This window comes from Echinops telfairi, unplaced genomic scaffold (assembly GCF_000313985.2).
Source record: "Echinops telfairi isolate 266 unplaced genomic scaffold, ASM31398v2 ScPeMD7_3533;HRSCAF=4204_0, whole genome shotgun sequence".
NCBI classification, from domain to species: domain Eukaryota; kingdom Metazoa; phylum Chordata; class Mammalia; order Afrosoricida; family Tenrecidae; genus Echinops; species Echinops telfairi.
In genome coordinates, this window is record NW_022107431.1 from 5318946 (window position 1) to 5342837 (window position 23892).

Genomic DNA, 23892 nt, shown 5'->3' on the forward strand with positions numbered 1-23892 from the left:
ATGAGTCAGGCATACAACTCCTAGTTCCATTCCATGATGCAGTAAGTGCTTGGTCAGCAAGATCCTCCTCTCCGTTCCATCGACCCCTAAAAAGGCCTGAAAACGCCGTGTTAATCAACTGGCTAAGTGTACACTTACAGAATTGCATTACCCCCAACTGGCATCCGTCATTACAGCGATTGTGCATTTGCCAGTTGACCTCTTCTCCGTTCATCTGGGGTCTGACTTTTCTTCAGCAAAATTGGGTTAGATGTGGACATTCTTGGTGCCTGGAGTGCTGGCTTTGATCACACAAAGGGGCTTTGTGCATGAATTAGGCACATCTCCGCTTTAATTTGTTTTTGGTTTTCCTTTGCGAAATGTTTTCTGCCGTATCATCCCATTCCACCACCCTACAAGCACCATTGGCATTTTTTACAGTTTTCCTTTCACGTCTTGGTAGGCTGAAAGTGCCCGGCTCGCCACAATATCAAAGGAAAGTATGTAGATGGCTTAAAAGGGAAATGTAATGTAAGAGGTGTTTTTCAGGTCCCAGGATGCATCTCCTAATTGTTCCCAATAAAATAACTACAGATGAATGGCATTCTGAAAGCCCCTCAGCCTCCCACTTGCTTTGTGTGAAGGAATCCTCTCCCCACGGCTGACGTGCGCTATCTAGATGGATGAGGACAGCCGTCCTCAGATGTGACACAGTACAAGAGCAGCTCACAGAGCCAGGCATGACCTACATTGTAATCGCAACTATGGAGGGAATGTTGGTACAGAAAGTGTAACAAAAATGAAACAGGACGCAGTGCGATAAGAGCCACCAAAGTGACTCAGAACACAGATGCTTCCCATTGCCCTGCTGGAGGGGACCTCTGTGCTCAAAGGGCAGCCCCTGGTTCCGGAGTGGGAGACCTTCGGCCCTGGGAACTAGGGCCCCTCCATACCACATGCGGGTGACTTTTGTGACAAGTTAATTTCCTCACCATGTGTTGTTGGGGAGCATCAAGTTGGTTGACCCTCACAGCAGCCCTGTGTACAACAGAACAACCCCCATCCTTAGAACTGCTGTCAGGTGTGAGTGAGCCTATGGATGCAGCCACTGTGCCGCTCCACCTACTTGAGGGCCTTCCTCTTTTTCACCGATGCCCCACTGCGCCAAACATGATGTCCTTTCCCTGGGGTGGTCTCTCCTGATCACAGACCCACAATCATGAGATGCGGTTTTACCGTCCTTGCTACTAAGGAACATTCTGATTGTACTTCTTCCAAGACAGCTTTGTTCGCTCTTCCTATCTTCAGTATTCTCCCCCAGCACCGTGGGTCACACTCATCACAGTTTAAGGGCTACAATTTCCCATTCAGGGTGCCGGTTTGAGGAGAAGGCTTTCTTTCTCTCTTTCTTTTTGCTTCTAGGGGAGGCTCCTTGTCTCTATTCTTGTGCTCCTTGGTGACCTTCGTGTGGTGAAGTATTTTTCTTCCTCCATCTCTGCTAGCTTCTCTATGCCTAACCTGACATATCACTAACATAGTTATATATGTTGACATACATCACAAGTTATATATGTTAACCTACCATAACATAGAAGTTATTTTGTTAACATAACATAGAAACATATGCTAACATCTCTTAACAAAGAAAATCTATTTCCAAACGTGATAATAAAATCAGGGCATAAGGGCTAGGATTCACCACACATATTTGGGGGAGGGGAGGAGGACAAAATTCAGATCATAACACCCCAAGTCTTAAAGAGGATTGGGGGTGGACGACCCACATGGTAGTCAAACAATGTTTTATCACGATCACCGCCAGGGGAGCACAGTAGGTAGCCTATTGAAGATTTGGGGGAACTTAAACATATATCCTTTGATTCAGAGTTATCCTTTTCTATTTTTATTTTTTAATCAAACATTTTGATTACACACAGGTTGCCCCCCCCCCGCAATTTTAACAGTTTAATTGACCTGTGATTTGTACATCATACAATTCAACGTTTAAACATATTAAAAGGGTTGTGCAATTATCACCATAATCAGTTTGGGAACTTTTTCTACATTCTTGTACTCATTATTATTCTCCACTTTCCCTGCCCTGACCCTAAAAAACTATTAACCCAGTTCCTATCTCTATGGATTTACCCCTCCTGGATTTCAAATACAGAAAACCATACAAGGCCCTAAACAACAATGACAAAAATAAAACAGAGAAAGACCTCCTGGATTTCAAATACAGAAAACCATACAAGGCCCTAAACAACAATGACAAAAATAAAACAGAGAAAGACCTCAATTCAAAAGAAAGCAGCAAACAACAAAACTAGAACAAATTTAAAATGGGTAGGAAGGGAGAGCAAATGCTAAGAAAGGTGTTAACTTTTCACTTAACTCCATCTGTATTAGTTCACTTTCAAGGTCATTCACAGCCCTGGGACGTGCACATGGATTTGGGCTTTCACTGTTGTCTGTGGCTTTCTGAAAACTGGGAGACACAGGTATGTGAAAGCAACTCTTACCCAACAGTTCATGCAGCAGCAGTTCAATTCAACATCGACTGAACCTTGGGTGACTGCCTACTTCATAGGAGCCAAGGATAACACGCGCATTCCCTGTGTCCCTGATGTTAGAAAGTGAGGCCTCATGGTGTGGGGGCACGCTACGCACACAGCCCCACATCATTGCACTTGGGGAAAGGTATTGCTATAAATAGATACGGCTCTTAGAAAATGATATTTAGAACGTTTTTCTATACTACCACCAACAAATATGGTAAGTGGCCTTTTAAAGAGACTTGGCTATTCTGGCGCTTTTACTCCAGAATCATCGACTCATGACTTCACTGACCATGGATGGTGGGTGTGTGTGTGTGTGTGTGTGTGTGTGTGACACCCTACACCCCAGGGACACAGAGGAGACTAGGACGGACCTCCAGCTACAAGGAACGCTTCGTCTTCTAAGGGAAGGCGGTTATTTGCCACGTATCCACATGGAGGTCTGGCTTCTTTACAGTGAAGGGACAGACAACAACAGGCAGTGCCTGAGCACGTTTGTTGTTAGGTGTCACCAAGTTGGTTTCAACCCACAGCGACCGTATGCGCAACAGAACAAAACCCCGCAAGGTACTGTGCCAACTGCTCCCACCCTCACGCCCACTGTTGTAGCTACTAAGTCAATCCTTCTCATTGAGGGCCACCTTCTTTTTCATTGACCCTCATTTTACCAAACATGATGTCCTTTTCTAGGGACTGGTCTCTCCTGACAACATGTCCACAGTATGTGACATGAATCTTGTCATCCTTGCCTCTAAGGAGTATTCTGGCAGTACTTCTTCCAAGACAGATCTGTTTGTCCTTTCGCAGTCTACGATTCTTTCAGTATTCTTCTCCAGCACCACAATTCAAACGCATTGATTCTTCTATGGTCTACCTCCTTCAATGTCCAACTTTCACATGCATATGAGGCAATGGAAAATCCCCTGGCTTGGGTCAGGCACACCTTCGTCTATAAAGTAACATCCTTGCTTTTCAATATTCTATAGGGGTTTTGTGCAGCAGTTTTACCAAATAAAACCTATCTTTTGATCTCTTGATGGCCTGGCCACTGGGCTGGGATTTCTTGCCCAAGAAAGCCACCTATCATTCTGTGAGGCCTGGGAGAAGGAGGAGGAACTAACCTGCAGAACATGTCTGATAAATCAAGGGAGTGTGATCGATTTCCTGCCTGGGAAATTCATCTGGGGCAGCAGAGTGAAGTGGAAGAGTGGGATAGGAGGCAGGAAGGTACAGATGACTCTGGGAGGCAAGGAGGTAGCGCCAGGGAGGTGAGTTCTGTGAGAAAGGCAGGTTCATTGTCAGGGTGGGGGACGGGTCATGGGGGGTTGGAGAGGTCTCAGCTGGCAGCAGGAATTAGAAAGATGAGCCTGCACCTTGTTCTCTTTGTGACCGTGCCCAGTGGGGACAAGAGGCAGGATGGGCCCAGGTGTGTGCTGAGAGGGAAGGACCAGTAGGAACAGGATAGGAGAGATGGGCTGTGATGGGGGGCTGATCTCCCCACCACATCAGCTCCATATTGGGAGGTAGCAGTGTGTGTATGCATGCCTAGGCAGACATGCGTGCCTGTGCTGTGTGCATGCATTCATGTGTCTTTGCATGTGTGTGCATGCACATGTGTGTACCTGTATACATGTGTGAGTACATGTGTCTATGCATATGTGTGCCTCTGTGTGCACCTGTGTGCATATGTCTAGACAGGTGCGTGTCTCTGAGATGTGTTTGTGTGTAATAGAGAGGCCTCATGAGAAAACGTTTGAGGGGGATGTGAGAAGGAGGCATCTTGACGTCACTTTCAGATCAGCAGAGTGTACCCTGTGCCTGCTCAGAGGGGGAAGTGAGGGCACACAGATGGCAGGTGAGCTGTGTCGGCCCAGATATCAAGAATCAGGCCCCATGGGCTCCTTTCAGAGTGGAATAGGGGGACCTAAGGGGATATCCACCAGCACCTGGGACTCCATCGTGGGGGTCTCCGAGGTCATGGGTTCAGGCTCTCTCAGGACAGCGCTGGGCCTAGAAGCTCAGGTGAGCACTCCGATAGCTTGGCAGGTCACAGTTTAGGGGGCCCTGCACCATCCACATGGGGGAAACAGACCAAGTGAATGGCCTCCTGGAAGTGAACGATACTTAGATATAGCTTGCTTAGCACGGTTAGGGAGATCCTAAGGGTGCCGTGGTTGGGTCAAGGCTAACCCACATGGGGAGGTGTGAACTGATTCTGATTGGGTCCGGTCAAGAAAACACTACAGAGCACCGTTCTGAACTCAACAGGATTGGTAGTAGGAGAAAGGGGGTTGAAAGAGGTGGGGGAGGGAAGCAGCTTGCCCCCCGGATGGGACAGAACCACACACTCGAGCAGTTGGACATCAGGTGTGGTGAAGGGCTCAGACTCAGGACTGAAAATTGGGATGTATAAGAGTAGAGAACATTGTTTGGCCGCTTACTTAATATGAAATTCATTCCCACTGCAATAACAACCAGACTTCCAGCAAGCAAAGGGGGTTGTTCTCAATGTTACAGGATAGTTCAGGAGGGACTAAGGTGATGGTCTTTTTATTTCTCCATTATCTTCCCAGAGGTTAATGGAGAGGCAATGAAGCTGCAATTAGCACTCTGGTTGTGCTTTTTATTAAGCGATTCTTTGATCATCTGATGTCTTCTTCATTCTCCTTCCTTTTTTTTTTTTTTTAAAGAAGGGCTAACATCTCTGTAGGGAAATCTACCAATTATTAAAGTAACAGCATTTAGCATCACTAAGCCCTGACAATCTGAAACAGCTGGATTTCCTGTGACGATCCTAAACTACCCTTGAATGTGGCAGGGCTGAGCTAAAGGCCTGGGCTTCCGAATATCCTATGAAGAAGGGGCCTGGTTTTCAGAATTATGTGGATTGCTTTACAACCAGGTCCCCTGATCTCTCTCGCGCAGTTTCATTTTCTATCAAAAGCCTGATTTAGTCGATTGTTCCCGCTGACTTTATGATCCTAGAAAAAAATCCTTGTGACAACTCTCAGCGCTGGGGTCTACTCTTCCTTTATCTCCACCTCTGGGGGGCCCTGGGCGGAGTGGAGGCCGTCCTGCAAGCTCCCCACAGGCCGCTTTGTTTGTGTCTGCCTTACAGACCGATGGTGGCGTGCCAAGTCTGTCACCCTTCACTTGGGACAGCTGCTGTCTTCTGGGGCCTCGGCCGCTTCAGCCTTGTGGGTCTCATGCCATGAAAACACAACAACCTGTCGTGATCTGGCCTGAGGCCCCCCATTTGCCCACCAGGTCTCAAGGCTCACTCAGCTGGTTCTCTTTAGCCTGCCCATCCAGTGGGGCCCTTGTTTGGGGGCCTCTTAGGCAGTCTCCAGCCCCTTCCTCCACCCCTGGGTGACCCTGGGTGCCTGGGCACGGGTTCCCTTACCTCAGGCCTGGGTCAGACAGGGTGCCCATCTTGCAGGCTTGTTCTGTCCAGTTCTCCATAGAGAGGAGTAAGTGGATTTGTAGAAGGAAACCCGGGTTACCTTTCCCTCCGACGAGAGCAGGCAGCAATGAGCGTGTCTGTTCCACTAAGAACAATTAGAGACGGTAAGCCTGGGACAGCCGATGGGAAGACCTGTAATACCTTTATTTATTTATCTTTAATTTATTTCGAGCCTGCCCTTACTGTTTGGGTATTTCTGTGCTCTTTGGAATTATTCATGAGACACGATACTTAAATAGCTGGCAGCATTATTTAGGCACTGTTCACAGCTCTTTAAACTTCTTCATAAAGTATGACAGCTAAGAAGACCACGGAGCTCTGGAGGCTCAGGTCTTCGGTGGGAGCATTTTTATGACTGGTTGATGCTCAGCGGATGGCCGTAATTGGTCATGGCCACACGAAGTGTCTGCGGACGGTGCGAGGGACCTGCACGCCGGCGCAGACCAACCTATAGCATCCGCTTAACGATGCCGAGCCAGAAATTACTAGACAGTTAAATAGACCCCGATTGACTAAGAAATGCAGCTGTAAATTTAAATTTGCACGGGCTCCGTGTTCTGTTATCCATGAGCCTTTGCAGATGAGCACCCGGGCGCTTTCCTGAGGGAGCTGGGAGCAAGGAACGAAATCTGGACATTGATTTTTGTCTTTTGTCTGCAGTTTAAGGCTAATTTTAAAGGATGGCGAAGAGATTCTATTTTCAACTGGCTGGGCTCAATAAGAATATAATAAAACACGGTTACAGCAAACCCTTTCATAGTGAAGCTCTGGCAAGGCAGAATCGAATTCCTCCCACCGTGCTCGGAAGCCGTACAATGCTGCTCTAGGGTGTTAGATCCCCAGAGTCGGGCTCCCTGCAGCCCAAGCGTCCATCTGTGGTGGCTTTGAAACCCCATTAGTGGTTCACCGCTTGGAATTAAGAATGCAGAAAGGAAGACGTGCAGAATGAAATCAATCAAGGACGGACCTTTTTCATTACAGCTATAGACAGACATGTAGACATATATATTTATTTATCATAAGTCTATGGTTTTCTAGTTTCTGAAGCACATTTAATCATGTTCGTAACAGGAAATGGCTTCGTTAAGTTTTTCTTGCAGGGAAAGCTTTGTGCCACTTTGGGAAGGTCCACTGATTAGATGAGGTCCCTCATGGAAAGAGCAACGTTGAAAAGATCTCTTGGGTACAAGTCAAGGGTAGGAGTTTCTTTATCTCCCTCCTCCCTCCTCCACTGCTTTCTCTCCCTCCCTCCTATCTTCTACTCTACTCCTGCTAGATAGAGGGGCCCATGAGTCCACAGCTTTCTGCTGCTGGAAGGAGCCGACAAGAAGCTTTAGCGAAGCGTGGAGCCAAGTTCTTAAAATCAGGACCACCAGCACCACTTTCTAAAACACTGGGTGTTTCCTTGTAAGTTGCCAGTGACTCCCCACTGTTTCCAGGATACAAGACTTGGTCAAAGGCAATGACCTTCTGTCCTAATCTGAAAGGCAAGGTCCACACTGTTCAGCCTGACCTCCAGGGCCCTCAGCAGTCCCAGAGCACCACCCTGGCTCATCTCCCTCTACTTCCCTGGTTGGTGTCTCCCCTGGAGCCAGGATACCATACGCATCCTCACAGCACACCATGGACAACCTTCGGTGCCTTCCTACCTTTCTCAGATGAATTTTTTTTTTTTTTACCTCAGATGCCTTATAGCATCACTCAATCACTCATTCCTCTCCTCATTCAACACACGTTTACTGGTCATGCAGTGGGTACCAGCCCCATTATTACAGGGGGCATCCTCTTGACCATTCAGATTGCACCAATTCTTCACGATACACATCTCCCACGATGCTTCCTTAGTGCCTAAGAACCTGAAGAACCTTTTTCTCCTCTGCATCCACTGCATTTACTTTATCATATGTTAAGCTGCTAACCCCAAGGTCAGTGGTTTGAAACCACCAGGTGCTCCACAGGAGAAAGATGAGGCTTTCTACTCCCATAAAGATTTACAGTCTCAGAAACCCATGGGGGCAGTTTGTTCTAAAGGGATGTTACAAGTTGCAACCAACCTGAAGACAATGAGTTTTTGGTTTTGGCGAGGGCCCATCTGCTGTCCAAAAGGTATGTCAGTCAAGCCCACACTGGTGCTCCACTAAGAGTCAAAATCGGTGAGATGGACCTGTCTTCTGGTGCTCAGCATCGGTAGCCTCTTAACTTCTCTGTGATGATTGCTGATGGTCACCGATGTTCTAATTTTTATGTAATTCTCATATGAGTATGCCCAAGGGAATTTTGACACACTCGACGACAACGCTGAGATGCCCTGCAATGCCCATCACCAGTTGGTTTCGGAACAAATGACCACACAGTATCAATTAGACAGGATCATGCTTAATTTTGTCATTCATCTAGTAAGCTATGCAATTATTCAGTGAGGATCTCTGATAGCTTTAGGAACTCGTGTGGCACAATGGTATGCTATGGAATGTGTAGGCAGTGGTTCTCAACCTATGGGTCAAGATCCCTTTGGGGGTCAAACAACCCTTTCACAGGGGCCACCCGATTCATAGCAGTAGCAAAATGACAGTGATGAAGTAGCAATGAAAATAATTTTATGGTTGGGGGGTCACCACAACAAGAGGAACTGTAAGAAAGGGTTGAGGTCTGAGGAAGGCTGAGAATCACTGTGCTACGGAGTCACGATGAAACTGTGATGCACCCCATGGTATGGGTGGAAGTGGAGAATATGATGCTGAGTGAAGTTGGACAATCACAAAGGGGCTAGGGCTGAGTTACTGTCTCAGAGACCCACAGGGGCAGGTCCACTCTGTCTATAAGTTGGGGCCCACTTGATAGTTGTGAGTTTGGGTAACTGTGACTTGATGATCAGACCCTGTAATATTACGGCCTCTGACAACCCTATTTGGAGAGACATTGTATCACCTGGGGTCACCTGGAAGGTACCTAGCCACAACAAGATAATTACTATTATGAAGGAAGAAGGCAGAGAAAAACTCCAATCGTCCCATTTGGACTGATTTTTCAGACAAGAGAATATTCCAAAGACTCTTCTTGAATGGATGGTATTTTAAACTGAGAATCAGGATAGAGTGAAACTTTTAATTTACGCAAACCCTAGTGGGACGCGTTGGAAATTTCTTCAGCAATGATCACCCACCTGTTGACCTGATGCAAACACCAATCTCCAGAGATGGTTGAAAGCATTTCCTTACTGGTGGGAGGCAGCTGGTTCCCTAGCATAGGAGAGGTGGGAACTATCTCACGACACAACAGTAGGAATCAAAGGGTCCAGAGAAGGCAATCACTTTTAGTGGACACTGCAAGAGGAAATGAGTAAGCCAAGCCTAAAATGCGTTCCTGGGTCACCTGCTTGAGGGGGAGAGAATCTTGACCAATAAAAGGGTGGTGGTGTGGTCCTGGTCAGTGCTACTCTGGCATCAGCAACCTGATAGCCCACAAGGCCTGCCCTTGTCTCCCTGGACGCTTCTTATCAGTTCTGACCAGGTGGGGCTGAGGGGATGATGGCACACACGCTCCTTTTCTCCAGCGAGTGACAAACAAGTTAGATGATAGGCTAGTTAATAATGAGAAGGACAAAAGGCAAACAAAGCAAAACTCAGATTACTAACTAGGAATGAAACTCGAAGGCCCAGTCTGCAGAACAATAACCAAAAAAATGTTGCCCATGGAAATGATTGGCTGGAGATGTAGGAGTATGTAGGCTTTCTTGTTTTGTTTTGTTTTTTTGCCACCTAGGCAATTCATCTCCAGCTCTCTCTCCCCCGTGTGTGAGGCGAGTCTTCCAGGGAACAAGTCCTTGGGTCGTGGCAAGGGAAGGGGGAGGGAGGGACAGCTGGTAGGAGAGGCACAGACTGGGAACAAGTTCACAGTGTTCCTCTCTGGGGACCCACAGAATAATTGAGAATTGGCTCTTTCTTCTCTGTCCTCCATGCTGCCTGTAGCTGCCCCAGGACTCTGCTGTCCCCAAGTGGCCATTTGGGTCACTGGGGGCTGGCTGGCCTGGTCTTTGAGATGCTCTGTGAATAGGTAAGCGTCCTTGTGATTGCTGCTTCAGAAGGTTGCCCTGCATATTCTTTGCTGAATCCATCATTAACAAAAGAGTGTGGCAAAAGGCAGTGGCATGGTGGGGTGCCCGGGTTTGGAGTGGGTCTAACCCATTTTCCAGGCCCCGTGGCAGCATTCACTAACTAGCAGTGTGGCCTCTGGCAAGTCCAGCAGCATCCCGGAGCCTCAGCAGAGGCTCATAAGGAGGTTAAGGATGTGTGCTGCTCTGACGTTTGGGGAAGGTAAACACACTGTCGATGTGCTTGCTTGGGACACATGGCATTGGGAACAAATGCCGGAGGAGGTCCTGATGAAATAGAAGGCCAGCAAGGGTGATGGAGAGCCTTGGAGTGGATTGGCATAATGGGCACCATGATGAACTAGAACGTGTTAGCCATCACGAAGACAGCGTGGGGCCAGGCAGTGTTTTTCTGGTTGTACATGAGTTCACCTGAGTTGGGACCAACTTGACACAGCTAAAGACAGCAACTACCAGACCAGAAGAAAAGAGAGCTGTGTTCTGGCTCCTGGGGTGGTGGCCCCTGTGCATGATGCTGGGCGAGTAGCGTCTGTGAGTTAGTCATTGGGCTACTTCAAAGCCATCAGCCTCGCCTTGGGAGGAAGACAAGGCTGTCTGCTCCTGTAAAGATTCACAGTCTCATAAAACTGATAGAGCGTCACCATGAGTCAGAACTGACTGGATGGAAATGGGTTTGGTTTATGGAGTCCTTGGGCAGTGTGAGAGGTTGCAATGGTGAATGTGTTTGGCTGGTAACCCAAGGGTTGGAGGTTCAAACCCACCCAGAGCATCTCAGCATCTTGTCTAGTGTCTTCCTTTTTTTACCCTGCTGATGCCCTTTTTACGAAGCCTGGTGTCTTTTCTAGGGACAGCTATCTCCTGATAGCATGCTCCAAGGACAAGAGAAGCATCACCATGCTCATCTCTAAAGAGCGTGCTGGCTACACTTTGAACACAGATTTGTTTGCGCGTCAGGCCGTCCTTGGCACTTTCAAAATTCTTCGCCCGCTTTAGAATTCGAATGCACCGATTCTTCTTCCTTCTGCGCCGGCTACCGTCGGCAGGCACAGGAGGCGACTGAAAACGACCAGGGCTTGGGGATTTGAGATTTAAGATGAACAAACGCCCAGCTGCCCGCCTGCTTCTGGAGACTGACTCCTCCCCCGTCAGGAAGCAGCTGCCGGTGGGGAAAGAGGACCGGGGAGTTCTGACAACTTTGGGTGTCCAAGGGCAGTCACGGCCGCAGCCAGAGCTGAGGGAGCCGCTGAACTGAACAGGCACCTCGGGGTGATGACCCCTGGGAGAAGGGTCCATGCGTGGAGCAGAAACAAGACGAGCAGCCCAGACAGGACCCTTGCTCTTCATTTAGCATCTTATGTCTGCTTATTTCTTTGAGCCAGGCCCTGTTTTGACTTTAAGGCCCAAATCTCTAAATCAGATGTGTTCAGAAAGAAACAGGAGAGGTTTTTTTGTTTTTAACGTTTCTCTAAACCTGGGCTATAGGGAGGAGCACTGAAACACAGGCTGCGCTAACTCCGGAGTGGTTCTCGTGTCTGAGACCGGAGAGGCCCCAGTGGAAAGGGCCCCTTCATCTCCGAATCCACCGTGACCCGGCAGCACCACGTTGGCTTTCCTAAGTGAAAAATGTTGGACTCATTGGTGGGAACACTGCCCGCTGGAAGCCCAGCGGTGGGAGCTCCCCCATCTCTGGCTTCCAGGGCCTTTCTCCTCCGTAGGGCAAGGGCCTAGGGGATGGAAAATCCAGATGGAATCGATCACCTCCTCACTGCGTGGCATACGGATGGCCCTTTCTAAGCCCTACCACCAACCCCTGTCAGGGTCCCATCTGAGTTCCCCAGACCTGGGGCTTTAACGTAACCTGTGCGTTACCACAGCTGCAGAGGTTCTCAACCTGTCGGTTGCGACCCCTTTGGGGGTCGAATGACCCTTTCATAGGGGTCGCCCGATTCATAACAGGAGCAACATTACAGTGATGAAGTAGCAATGAAAGTGATTTTGAGGTTGGGGGTCACCACCACATGAGGAAGTGTATCAAAGGGCCACGGCGTTAGGAAGGGTGAGAAGCGCCGTGCTAGAGGTTTCCACTGGATGATGAATTTCCCCTGAAATTAATGGTCACTGGAACTCCTCATGAGTGACAGGCGGGTAAGGAGAATGCGCTTTAATCACCGTACCCGCCCCCCCCCCAAAGTCACGCAGACAAACGTCTGGCCCAAGCACAAATGGCACGACACGATGCAACTCAGCTTCTAGGGGCACCTCCTTGGCCCTCGCCAATAATCCCCAACGGAGAGATTCAGGGGTGCTCTCCAGGCTTGAACATTAACTGTGTTCCTCTCCCCCAAACTCCACGGTCTCAGCTCTGTTAGGGGGAAATAGCAATCCACTTCCACTCCTCCCCCACAGACACATGGACAGCAGCAACCATTCCTGGAAAGTAGCATGCGGGGGCCAGAAGTAGGAGACCGGGGTCATTTCACCTCCTGAAGACAGGAGCAGCTCTGGTGGCTAGTGGTGACGAGTCGGGCGGCTAATCTGAAGGTCACCCACTCACTGGAGAAAAGGGAGGCTTTCGATTCTCATGAAGTTCCAGTCTGGGAATCCCCAGGGGCAGTTGTACCCTGTCCTGTAGGGTCTCTGTGAGTCAGAACCAACCTGGTGGCCGTGAGCCTGAGCACTGAAAACAGGTAAAAGGGGAAGACCGTCTTGAAGACGCGTTGACACAGGGCTAGAACAACGGGCTCACACGTAAAAACAACTGTGTGGATGGCGCAGAACCGGGCAGTGTTTGGTTCTGTGGTACCTGGACTTTGCTCATCCTTCAGTCAGTCAGCATGCCAATGTCCTCAAACATGGAAGTGCATCCCATGATACTCCCAGGAGGCTCTCTGGGTTTGAATTTCATGTGCCACAGTGAGTATCTTAGAACAATGCTGCACGTCTCTAGGTGTTAACGGCAAACTTGCACGTGCTTTTCTTACACCCTTCACTCGGTAGCCAGCACTGAAAAGCAGCAGGCTTTTCAACTCACAAGATGCATCCACCCACCAGAATAAGCCCGCTTTCCTGTCACATACTGTTCCCCGAGTGGGAGTCCTCAGAGCCCCAAGGGAGATAGCTGGGTGCTGTCCTTCAGTTTCTGGGCTTGTCAGAGCTGCGCTTTGCTTGGGCAACAGGGCAAAAGCTCAATGGGCCCCAGACAATGCCTTTCTGACCCAGCAGTGCCCACTGGTGCCCACACACTATGTGAGCGTGCATAAGGACTTCAGCAGGGTGTGGTGTTTCCTGGCACAACAGGGTGACTTGCATTGCGGAGAAAGGTTTCTTTCTTGTCTTGTGGCCCGGTCCTGAGAACACAGGAGAGAAAGCTCGCCCTGGGGAGGCAGGTCCCCGGCATGTCCCTGGCACAACATTACTTCACAGCCTCAAGAAAGCCCCATTCTTCTGTGGCCTCCACTCCTAATCGCTAAGATAGCTCGCCTTGCCCGTGAATTTTTACAGGGTTCTTAAACCCAACCATCCTGTGAATTAAACCTCAAGAACTAATTTAGGATGAAAATGCAGATGAAGACACTTAGGTAATTAAATCAGCTTTTCATAGTGGGGAGAATCTGGAAATATATGTCTCCTGGCCCCCCCAGCCCTCCAGTATGGGACTGGGTGAAGTGGATCATGCCTCATCCTGTGGATGGGATATTTTGCTGCCACCAAAATGTTTGGGGGAGATTTTTTAAGCACAGGGTGAAATCATCACGAAATAACATTAAGTAAAAACAAAAAACACCACCAGGAGGCAAAATCAGATACAATGTAGTCTTAACTATGTCTTACCACCTGTGCTATCTTTTGAATACTCCCTTTCCCCACCACCCCTACACACACAAACAAGTTCAGAAGAAAATATATCAAGTGTTGGTGATAAACTATATCAAGTGGTGGTACTGTTTCTCAGTAGGGAGATTATATGTGAGCTTTGCTTTATTCTTTATCTTTCGTTTTGTTTACCACTCCTTCAAAAGGAACTGTAAGATCTGGAGGGGGTGGAGAGGGGATAGTTCCTCTAAAAACAGAAATTTTGAAAAAAAATAGAAATTTTGGATGGGGCTAGATGATTTCTACATTTCTTTACAATTCTAAACCTATTCCATTTATGAGCCAAGGGAACAAACATCTCAAGGTAAAAGGTGGGCTTTGCTATTTCCAGCAATAGTTGCTCCTGGAGAAGAAGGCATTCCAAGCCTTGATCTCGTTCCCACCAGGGTCAGACTGTGAGAAACGGGCAGGCCTAGGTTACAAGGATACAAGAAGCCATTCCAGGAACCCAAACATGACTGCTCTGCTTCCTGGCACAGGTAACGTCCATCGCTCTGCTTCGTTTTCTGCTGTTTGAGTTCAATAGGCAGCATGGTGGGGTCCATTGAACTTACCCAAGGATCATCGAGAATTGCTCTCGTACTGAGAATCTCCCCGTTACATCTGCCCCAAGCAGAGGGGCAGCAAGAGAGGAGGGCCCCCAGGGAGACAGATCGACAGAGTGGCTGCCACAATGAACTCAAGCCCAGGAACAACTGTGAGGATGGAGCAGGGCCGTCCGTGTTTTGTGCTGTTGTGCATGTGGTCGCTGTGGCTGAGAACCAACTCGGTGGCACCTAACAACAACAACAGCATGTCCCCACACATTACTGTGACGTTTGCTTGGAGACCCAAGAATGGAGAGAATTTATGGCCTAGGATCACGGGGGGTTGTCCTTCAAACCATGTTTCCCCTTCTGAGATCTCTGGTTCTCCAAAGTCAAACACAAAGCAGGGGGACTTCACCTGTGTTTCTTCCAGCTCCCTTAGTTTCCAAACGCACTTTGCTAGCACTTGAGGAGGCTCCCGGGTAAAGCTGTGAGACACAGGGCGTGCAGGCGTCTAGTTCTGGGATTGGACGGCGCTGATTCTATGCGACAGATGTTGAAACCGTACCCTGTCCTCAGTGTATTCTGACTTTGAGGGACCCTGCAGGACAGAGAACTACCCCAGATGGTTTCCAAGCCTGTAAAACTTTATGAAGCAGACAGACTCATCTTTCTCCTGTGGAGTGAGTGACTGGTGGGTTTGAACCATTGACCTTCCAGTCAGTAGTCAAGCACGTACTACTAACTACCAAGGTACAAGCCTGATCGATATTAAACCAAACCCCAAACTCACTGCCATGGAGTCACAGGGACCCTATAGGACATGGTAGAACCGCCCATTTGGGTTTCCGAGACTAACTCTTCAGGGGAGTAGAAAACCCCTCGTTCTCCCACGGAGCTCAGCTGGTGGCTTCCCACTGCCCACCTTGCGGAGCTCAGCCCAGCTGTAACCACTCCTCCACCAGGGCTCCTTACCAACATTGAGTTACAGAGACCCCAGTTCATCAGGGTCCTGTCTGCCCTCTTGAGTGTGAACTAGCTGAGCACGGACAACTCAGGCAAAACGCCCTCAGGAGCGGAGTTGTTCTCCCACCATGGGCAACACAGGACTGGGGGACACAGGCATCCACAGCTCCCCTCGGATGACGCTACTTAGTGGAGAGGCGCCCTTGTCAAACTCCTCTGACGGTAACTTTACAGTTGGCCCCCAGGCTGAGGGCAGAGGAATGAGAAATTCTGCGTCTGACTCTTAAAACCGTCAGGTTCCCAAAGCTTGTCATAGACGCTTTGCTGTTATTGTGAGGCGCCATCAAGTTGATTCCCACTCAGCAACCCTAGGTCGCACACTGCCCAGTCCTCCAGCACCGTCCTCACAACAGTTAGGCTTGAGTCCATCACGGCGGACACTGTGTCAACCTGTCTCCTCGGTGGCCTTCCTCTTTTCTGCTGCCCCTCTGCTCCACCCAGCACGGTGTCCTTCTCCAGGGACCAGTCTCGCATGGCAACATGCGCAGAATATGTGACACAGAGATTCGACTCCTTGCTTCTAAGGAGCATGCTGGCTGTACTGTTCCCCAGACAGATGTGTTTGCTCTTTCAGCAGTCCACGGTCCTTGCAACATCCTTCTTCAACATCATCGTTCCAACACATGGACTCTTCTTTGGTCTTCCGTATTCGATGTCCGACTGTCACCTGCATGTGAGGTGATTGAGAATGCTATGGTTGGGTATCCAGTGGAGAAGAATAACAATGCTCCTTCGTAGGGTGCAGAGGAATGAATGAGGCAAAACAGGCAAAATGAGTTAGCAAGACAGGTGGCACTAACGCAATGTGGGCTCTTATTAACGGTTGGCGTTTTGGCTGTACTTGCTGGGGACGTTCCCTCCTCTGCTTGCAGTTTTCGCTTCTTGGCTTCGAAGTACTAGAAACAGAAAGGGGATGGCCCTTCAGCTTGCTCCCAGTCAGCTGACCACTTCTCGAACCCTACCACTTGTCACTGGATTAATTATTATTAATAGAGCCGACAAAACATTCTTTTGGCTTTTAAAATCATGGTGTAAAACTCCATTTTTGATCCATTGAACTACCGAAGCCAAATTAAATTAGCCATATTACATTTTAATGATGCAAAAAAAAAAGTCTTTCTGCTCATGCTTCACAGAGGAGTAAGTCTAACCCTGTGAGACGTCTGTCGTCATGCAGCAGGAGCGCTGCCCTGATGTCAGGGGAAGGAAATTCCTTGGCGTGCCTTTCCTGCCCTTTTGCTCACTGAGCCGCTTCCCATTTCCTGACAACTTCTTCCCAAGAAGCCCGTGTGGTGGTCCTGTGTCCTTTCAGAGAAACCCCTGTGGCATCCCCAGACAACATCACCTCCTGAGTTGGCATCTCCGCCTTGTGGATGCCCTCGAAAGGCGCCGCCTTCACCGCACTTTCCTGCCGAAGGCTCCCCGTGAGGCGCGGGCAAGTGCACGGCCGAGAGGACTTGTCTGCAGCTGCCTGCTGACTACAGAGCACTAACAGCTTATTGGCAACAGACCCGAACATGGGGGAGCTGGGACCTCATGCAAGGCCTTTGGACACTCGTAAGCACAGCGTTGCAGCACGTTTGTGGCCGGAAGTAAGTGGATACTGGCCTGGCCTGCAAGGCGGGGATGAGGATTGTGCTGAGAAGGAGGATGTGCCCCTCGCAGGGTGATTATATATGATGCGAGAATATTCCCAGAGTTTGCATGTACAAGAGGCAAAGTTGTAAAGACATGGTGGCTCTTTGGCAGGAGATAAGTAGTGGCACCGAGCAAGGCAGGGTGAGGTCAGTCAGGGCAGCCTCTCAACCTCCCCAGAGGTTGTGGGTCTGTACGCCAGGTGGAAGATCCCACGTAGGGATCGTTTTGAGAAACCTGCAGGCACAGGAGTTTTTGCTCTAAGACCTATTGAAGTAGGATTGCATTCCTTCAACTTAGCAAGCAGAGACGGGCAGTGCCAGCCAGTCAGAGATGCTTCCTGCTTGCCAGGGGCTTTAGGACAAGAGCCCGGGCCGTCTCAGGGCTCACTCAGAGGACGTAATGCAGCAGGGTGCACACTTGTGTAAGACTGAGCTTCTCACTCTCCTGACTTTGTCCCCAAAGGTTCCCGGCTGGCCCTCGGCTCCCTGACGATCCGGCCACAAGTGAACTCCTGCTTTTCGGTCTTCTGCCACAGCTCTCCCATGCAGCCCCTCCCTCCACACCATCTTTCCACCTTCTCTTCAAGTCTCCCACGGCCGCCTCAGCCATCTCCCCAGGGCTCCCCTCTTCCTGACCTTCAGCGGCTCCTCTGAACATTGTGTATTTTCTGGCTTCGCCCTGCCCGCAGATTCCTAATCTGAGACAACCACACCTGCTGATGGATGAGCGCCTTTCTGTGTGGACACCCCGGCTGATGCTGGGCAAGGCACACAGCCAAGTAGAGAGGTGCAAGCCCAACGTCTTCAGACCGACACCCCTCAGTGCCCCGCAATCTCCATCTGCCCCTGGCCAGCCACCCCTGCGGCACCTCCTTGGCTGTTCCCAACCTGCACCGCTCAGCTGAAGCTACCCATTGTCCCCTGTCCAACAACGGGCCCCACGTCTTACACAGAGTGGCCACCACCTCTGCCGCGAGGGCTCCCTTTCGGTTTCCAGATGGTTTTCCTGAGCTCCAAACGCAAGCTCATGGACAGAGTCAACCTTCATGACCCCTCAGCGTGCAAGGGCACGCCGATTGTCCTGGTTTTTATTCGATTCGGTGTATGACATCCAGGGGAGGCAAACCTGGAGAGACAGGAACTGGACTAAGGATTTCTTGGGAGTATGGCAGCGGGTGGGTCGGGGGGCCAGGGGGTAGGGGTTGAGGGAAATGGGGCACTCTGACAATGAGTACAAGGAGGAAGAATATGTTCTAAAACTGATTGTGTGATCATTGTACAGCACTTCTTAATATGATGGAACTCTTGACTCTTATGATATATGAATTATATGCCAATGAAACGAAAATAATTCGATAAGAATTTGCCGGTCATTCTAATTCATACTATTGTACACGTTGGGCTCTCCAGTGAAAACTGATGATTGACTTCAAAGTAGAGAAAGGTAAAACGTCTTTTCTATTATTTTTTGGTCTAGACATGGAAATAATTTCTTCTCCAAGAAACCCTTTCCCACCCTATTTGGCTGAAAGAAGGTTCGGCAGGGCCCCTGGGGGAAAATGACTAAGTAATAAATTAGGGGAGCCCTGGTGGCAGAGTGGTCATGACTGGGCTGTGATCCAACAGGTCAGCAGTTTGAAACCACCAGTCTCTCTGTGGGAGAAAGACAGGGCTTTCTGCTCCTGTAAACAAGGACAGGCTCCTGTAAACAAGGACAGAAACTCGGAGGGGTCATTCTGCTCTGTGACTGTAACTCAGCATTGAGTTTAATACACTTGGACCATATAGACTCCCTCCTCCTAACTGGGTTTCCAAGGAGAGGAGAGAATGCATGCATGGGGATGGCGTGTTGCACTGGGCATACCTGCTGCTGTTACACAGCAACCACGTCCCCTTGAGGACTACCGTGCGCCTGACCGTAGTCATGCCCTTGCAGAAGCATCTTGTGCATGTGAGAATCAGGGCGCTGAGAAAAGAGGACAGGAGAAGAACTGATGCACTTGAATCAGGATGCTGGCAGAGTATCGAACATGCTGTTGTACGGACAAACACGCCCATCTTGGAAGAAATACAATCAGGATATGCCTTGGACGCCAGGATGGAGGGCCCTCAGCTCACTTACTTAGGACATGTCCATAGGAAAGCCCAATCAGTAGCCATCGACCATGCTAGGTAAAGTGGAGGGTCCAGGAAAACTCAGAGTGGGATGGACTGACACACAGCCTCAGGAATAGACTCAAACATAGCACCGGCCAGGAGGATGGTGCCGGACAGGGAAGGGTGGCATTCTGGTAGCTACAAGGTCACCAGGAGCTACAGCTGTCCCCATAGCAACAGCCAGGAGTGAACTGGATTAGCTTGGGTCCTGGCAGCAGTTATTTAAGAACTGGCATCTTTTAAGGCTGGTAGAATCCACGCCTTCATGTTCAAGCTTTCAGGTGGAGGGAAGGTTAAATCATGCTCTGTTATATTGTATCATACTGAGCCATGTCATATGATATCACACCACACCATACCCAACCCTGTCATACCACACTACACCCTACCAAAAAACACCACATCTGACCGTGGCTACAACCCCCAGGTCCCCAGGTAACTTAGAAAGGCCATGGTGTGGTGTCCAGCCAGGCTGGCCTGAGGGCATAGCTCCCGGGAAGCAAAGCTAGGACTTTGAAACGGAGTCACCTGTCCATTCTTTGGCTGGCGGTGCGCTTTCCACGCCTTCGACTGGAAACCAGTCCTCAGGGAGACGGGAAAATAAGGACGGCCAAAGGGCAGTAATGCTCAGGGTGGTCAACGTCGTTTTCTGTCTCGTAAGTTAGGACAGGGGGGCCAAAGCAGGCTTCCTCCAGGACTTCAGCCAGTGTATCGGCGTGCCCCTCACTTTCCTCTGGGATCACCTGCATCCAGGATGAACAGGGGCCCTCCTCACCTGGCCTGACTAATAAAAGGGGGGAGGCGCAAGCCACAGAGAGAAAGTGTCTATGGTGCCTATGGTCCGCTTCAAGGTGGTGTGCGAAACAAGGTGAACAGAAACGAAATGCAATCCATGGAGAACCTGCACGCCGGAAGGAACCAGAGCTGCACTGGAGGGAAACCCACGGGGTCAGCATTTTAAAGAGCAACTGCCACCGTGTCCATGTAACCCAGCGGTTCTCAACCCGTGAGTCGCGACCCCTTTGGGGGTTGCCCAATTCATAATAGCAGCAAAATGACAGTGATGCAGTAGCAATGAAAATAATGTTGTGGTTGGGGGCCACCACAACATGAGGAACTGTGTGAAAGGGTCACAGCACTAGGAAGGTTGAGAACCACTGATGTAACCGTTTGCTTCGTGACAGCCTCCGAGTTTTGTGTCTCGCTGAAAAGTTTCTACATTATTTTCTCATCCTACATTGTCACCATCGAAGGTGGCTTCAGTGGGGTGGGGTGGGGTTAGTTTGAGAGGAGGTGGGCTTTCAAAAAAAATCAATTGAAGCTGAAATATTTTTATCATATTTGTGTAGATTCAAGATGATGAAGTCGATTGTATGGCCAATGTGTAGATGTTGTGTGCATATAAAATGGATATATATATATATGTGTGTGTGTATATATATATCAAAAGCATTATATATATCTCAAAAGCATTTTTGCCCCAAATAGTACTTAAACAAAAAAGTTCGTTGATGGTAGGTTGTTGTATTAGGCGAATGCCATTTTCCTAATGAAGCTGGGCTTCAATGTTTCCATGTGAATAGCATTGCCCAGGAAGATGAGCCACTGTACGAGCATGGCCTCTGTGCAAAGCTGGCTGCCTTCTCTTCTTCCCACGTGTCTCAGACAGTGCCAATGACTTGGTGAATAATGTCAACGGGGAGTATGGACACGGGATGCTTAGTGACTGAGTGCTTCCCCTGGGCTTCTCTGATGGAACAAGTTTCCCTCTGAAAAACTAATGAGATTTCACATCTTACCAATGAGCTATGGAGAGGGCTTATTGAGTATTTATGTGTGTCTACATACATGTATACTATAGATAGTACACACACACACTCACACAGCTTCTCTGAGCAACTGGTGGTGGGTTTAAAGCTGTTGACCTTCTAGAGAAGCAGGATTGCTGGGTCTTCCTCCCTCAGAGCGGCTGGTGGGTCAAATCACCCACCTGTCAGCAGCTAGGGGCTTAAGCACGGCACCACCTGTGGAATCTAAGGAGTTAAAGCGTCCCATCAAACATGGAGTCACAGCGAGGGCAACGCACAAGCCTTAGCTTTGCTTTGCTTGAAAGGGCGAAGTTGACACGGGTGTAGGTTTATACCTCGTGAGTGAACCCGAAACAGCAGCATTTGGATCCTGCAGGCATTTTGGCCTTTCATCTTCAGCGAGGGACCGCCTGGCCCCGATGGCACCACTATTGGTGCACGTTGTCACAGCGATACATCTTTGGCTTAAGAGAAGCGGCAATGATATGGGCAATGGTACCCGTACTGGACGAATTCCCAGTGGCTCCTCTGCTTAGGAGAAGCTATGGTCCTGGGGCTGGGAAATGCATAGAGAACTCGCTTCTGATGGGAACAGCACGGGGCTGGTCTCCTGAGTGCGATTATCTGTGATTCTACTCTGGTGGACTTGTTGAAATTCAGCACAACCACCCGCTGGCAGGCCAGATTGGGGCCAACTTGGCAGGTGTAGAATGGTGAGCATCATGCCAGGCACGGGGTTTGGTCCGAGGTTGTGCCCGCTTGGTCGGGCGCTTTGTGGTAAGAATCAGACTGCTTAATTCAATTCGGAGCATTTCTTACGGTGACAAGCCTGGGAAGCGCATTCCTACCTGGCACAGATGGCACAGAAAGGCTCAGTGATCTTTTTGTGGTTTGTTTTTGTTGCTGTTTAGCTTTCACGTCATGCTGTGGGAAGATATGGCTGACATAAATACATTTTTATTTTGTTTGGTGTCATTTTTCGATGCAATTTAATTATAGCAAGAAGGGCGCACGGGAAAGGCTCACCATTAAGGGGACCCATTAGGGGCTGAGGAGCGAGCACAGGGCTTTTGCTGAGCACAGTTTTAGGAAATAAATTGTGCATGCCATGTAAATAATATGACATTTGGTCGCAGTCCATTTGGTTTATGCATTTTGCCCAGAGGAGCAGGTGATCCCAAGTTTAATTTGCCCCTTGCCTACTTATTCTTAGCGCCAAGAACAGTTCTTCGGACACCAATACGCCAATTAACCAAATACTTCTGCCACAGCTGCTGAGATGAGGGGTGGGCCCCATCGACGTGCTTCTTTTAACATGTTCTTTTATTCATTCATTTGAAAGCACTTCATCGGGAGCTCGTACAACTCTTATCACAATCCATCCTCCAGCCATCGTGTCAGCACAGCTGTACCACTGACGGGCTCCTGTGCTTGTCACTGTTTGGGGCAAACACAGCGCGGCCAGTAGAGAAATGGAGGGCAGGTCGGTTCTGAGGGGTGTCACAGACATGGGACTGTGAGCAGAGGGGCTGTTGCCCTAGCCACCACAGCCCCCCAAAACTCTGAAGGTGGGGTGAAACACTGCATCTACTCAAGATGGAATTTGGATGGCATCAGGAAGCCCCAGGGCAAAAACCAGTGGCAACTTATATACAAAGAATGTTATTGTAGTGGAACCATCAAAGTTTTAGTTTTCCTTCAAAATCTCCTGTAGTTAATGAAAGATGTGAAAAAACATGGAAGGTAGCGAACCAACTACCGACCTGGTGTTTCCTCCTGCCTGTCCATCCTCCCCGCATGTCCCTATAGGCCCCTCTCCCTGAGTGGGGTCCCCGCCTCTGCCCGGGAGCCCCTGCGCTGCATCTCTCCCTCAGTGTTCTTGCTGAGGCTCCAGGGGCTGGGACTCCTAGGCAGGGAGGCTGGGCCTGGGTGTGAAGCCCCAGGGCAACTCGGCCACCAGCCCCTATGTTCCAAGAGGACCTTCCTGGGGAGGTGGGTGCCTGTGCGAAGCCAGTCCTGTCCCGTTCCTTAGAGGGTTTGAGACCGAACCACACATGCCTCCTCTCCTGGGCCCTCACCTGCGGCACCTGAGCCTTCCCCAAGGGCTAGAGGAGCTGCATGGAGATGGAGGGGTACTTGTCCACACCCAGCAAACACCCCAGCAGAAATGGGGACCCTGGCTCAGTAGCAACCTGGAGCCCTGCCCCTCGCCTGTCCACCCTGCTGGCACAGATGCTGGGCCATGGACACCTATGCTTTGAGCATGGCCACCTTGGCCATGAACACCTGTGCTCTGAGTAGGGCCAGGTGCTCACCCTGTGGGATGACATGCTGCGCCCTGGCTGTGCCTGCCTCTTGTTCACCAAAAGGAAGCCTGGTCCCTTAGTTGGCTTCCCTTCTCCAGTCTTGCTGTGGATCCCCTTCTGGCAGGACTGTGTAAAACAGAGCCCAGTGGCCATGGCTGAAGTGTGCTAAGCTGCTAGCCAGCAGGTTGGTGGTTCAAACCCACCAGCAGCTCTCTGGAAGAAAGACAAGGTTGTCTGCTCCTATAAAGATTTACAGTCTCAGAGAGCATGTACAGGGTATCTGTGAGTTGGAATAGACTTGATGGTATATATATCATGCATTATATACATATAAACCACGCATTATATATGTACAGTGAACCCTCGCCACTTCGCGCTTCGACTTCCGCGGCTTCACTCTATTGCGGTTTTTGCGTAACAGCGCATGCTCTGTCATTACTGCCACTG

General features: G+C 49.6%; 1 protein-coding gene and 1 long non-coding RNA gene across 2 annotated transcripts in view; one reads left to right on the forward strand and one right to left on the reverse strand.

The window, feature by feature from the left end:
* The window catches only part of PACRG (parkin coregulated), a 590873-nt gene that overhangs the window by 108879 nt on the left and 458102 nt on the right, over positions 1-23892 (reverse strand). The window lies entirely within an intron of this gene.
* LOC123522217 lies at positions 12404-17496 on the forward strand. The gene is made up of 3 exons (XR_006680488.1): positions 12404-14463; positions 16112-16215; positions 16850-17496. It is a non-coding gene; the product is annotated as an uncharacterized LOC123522217 (long non-coding RNA).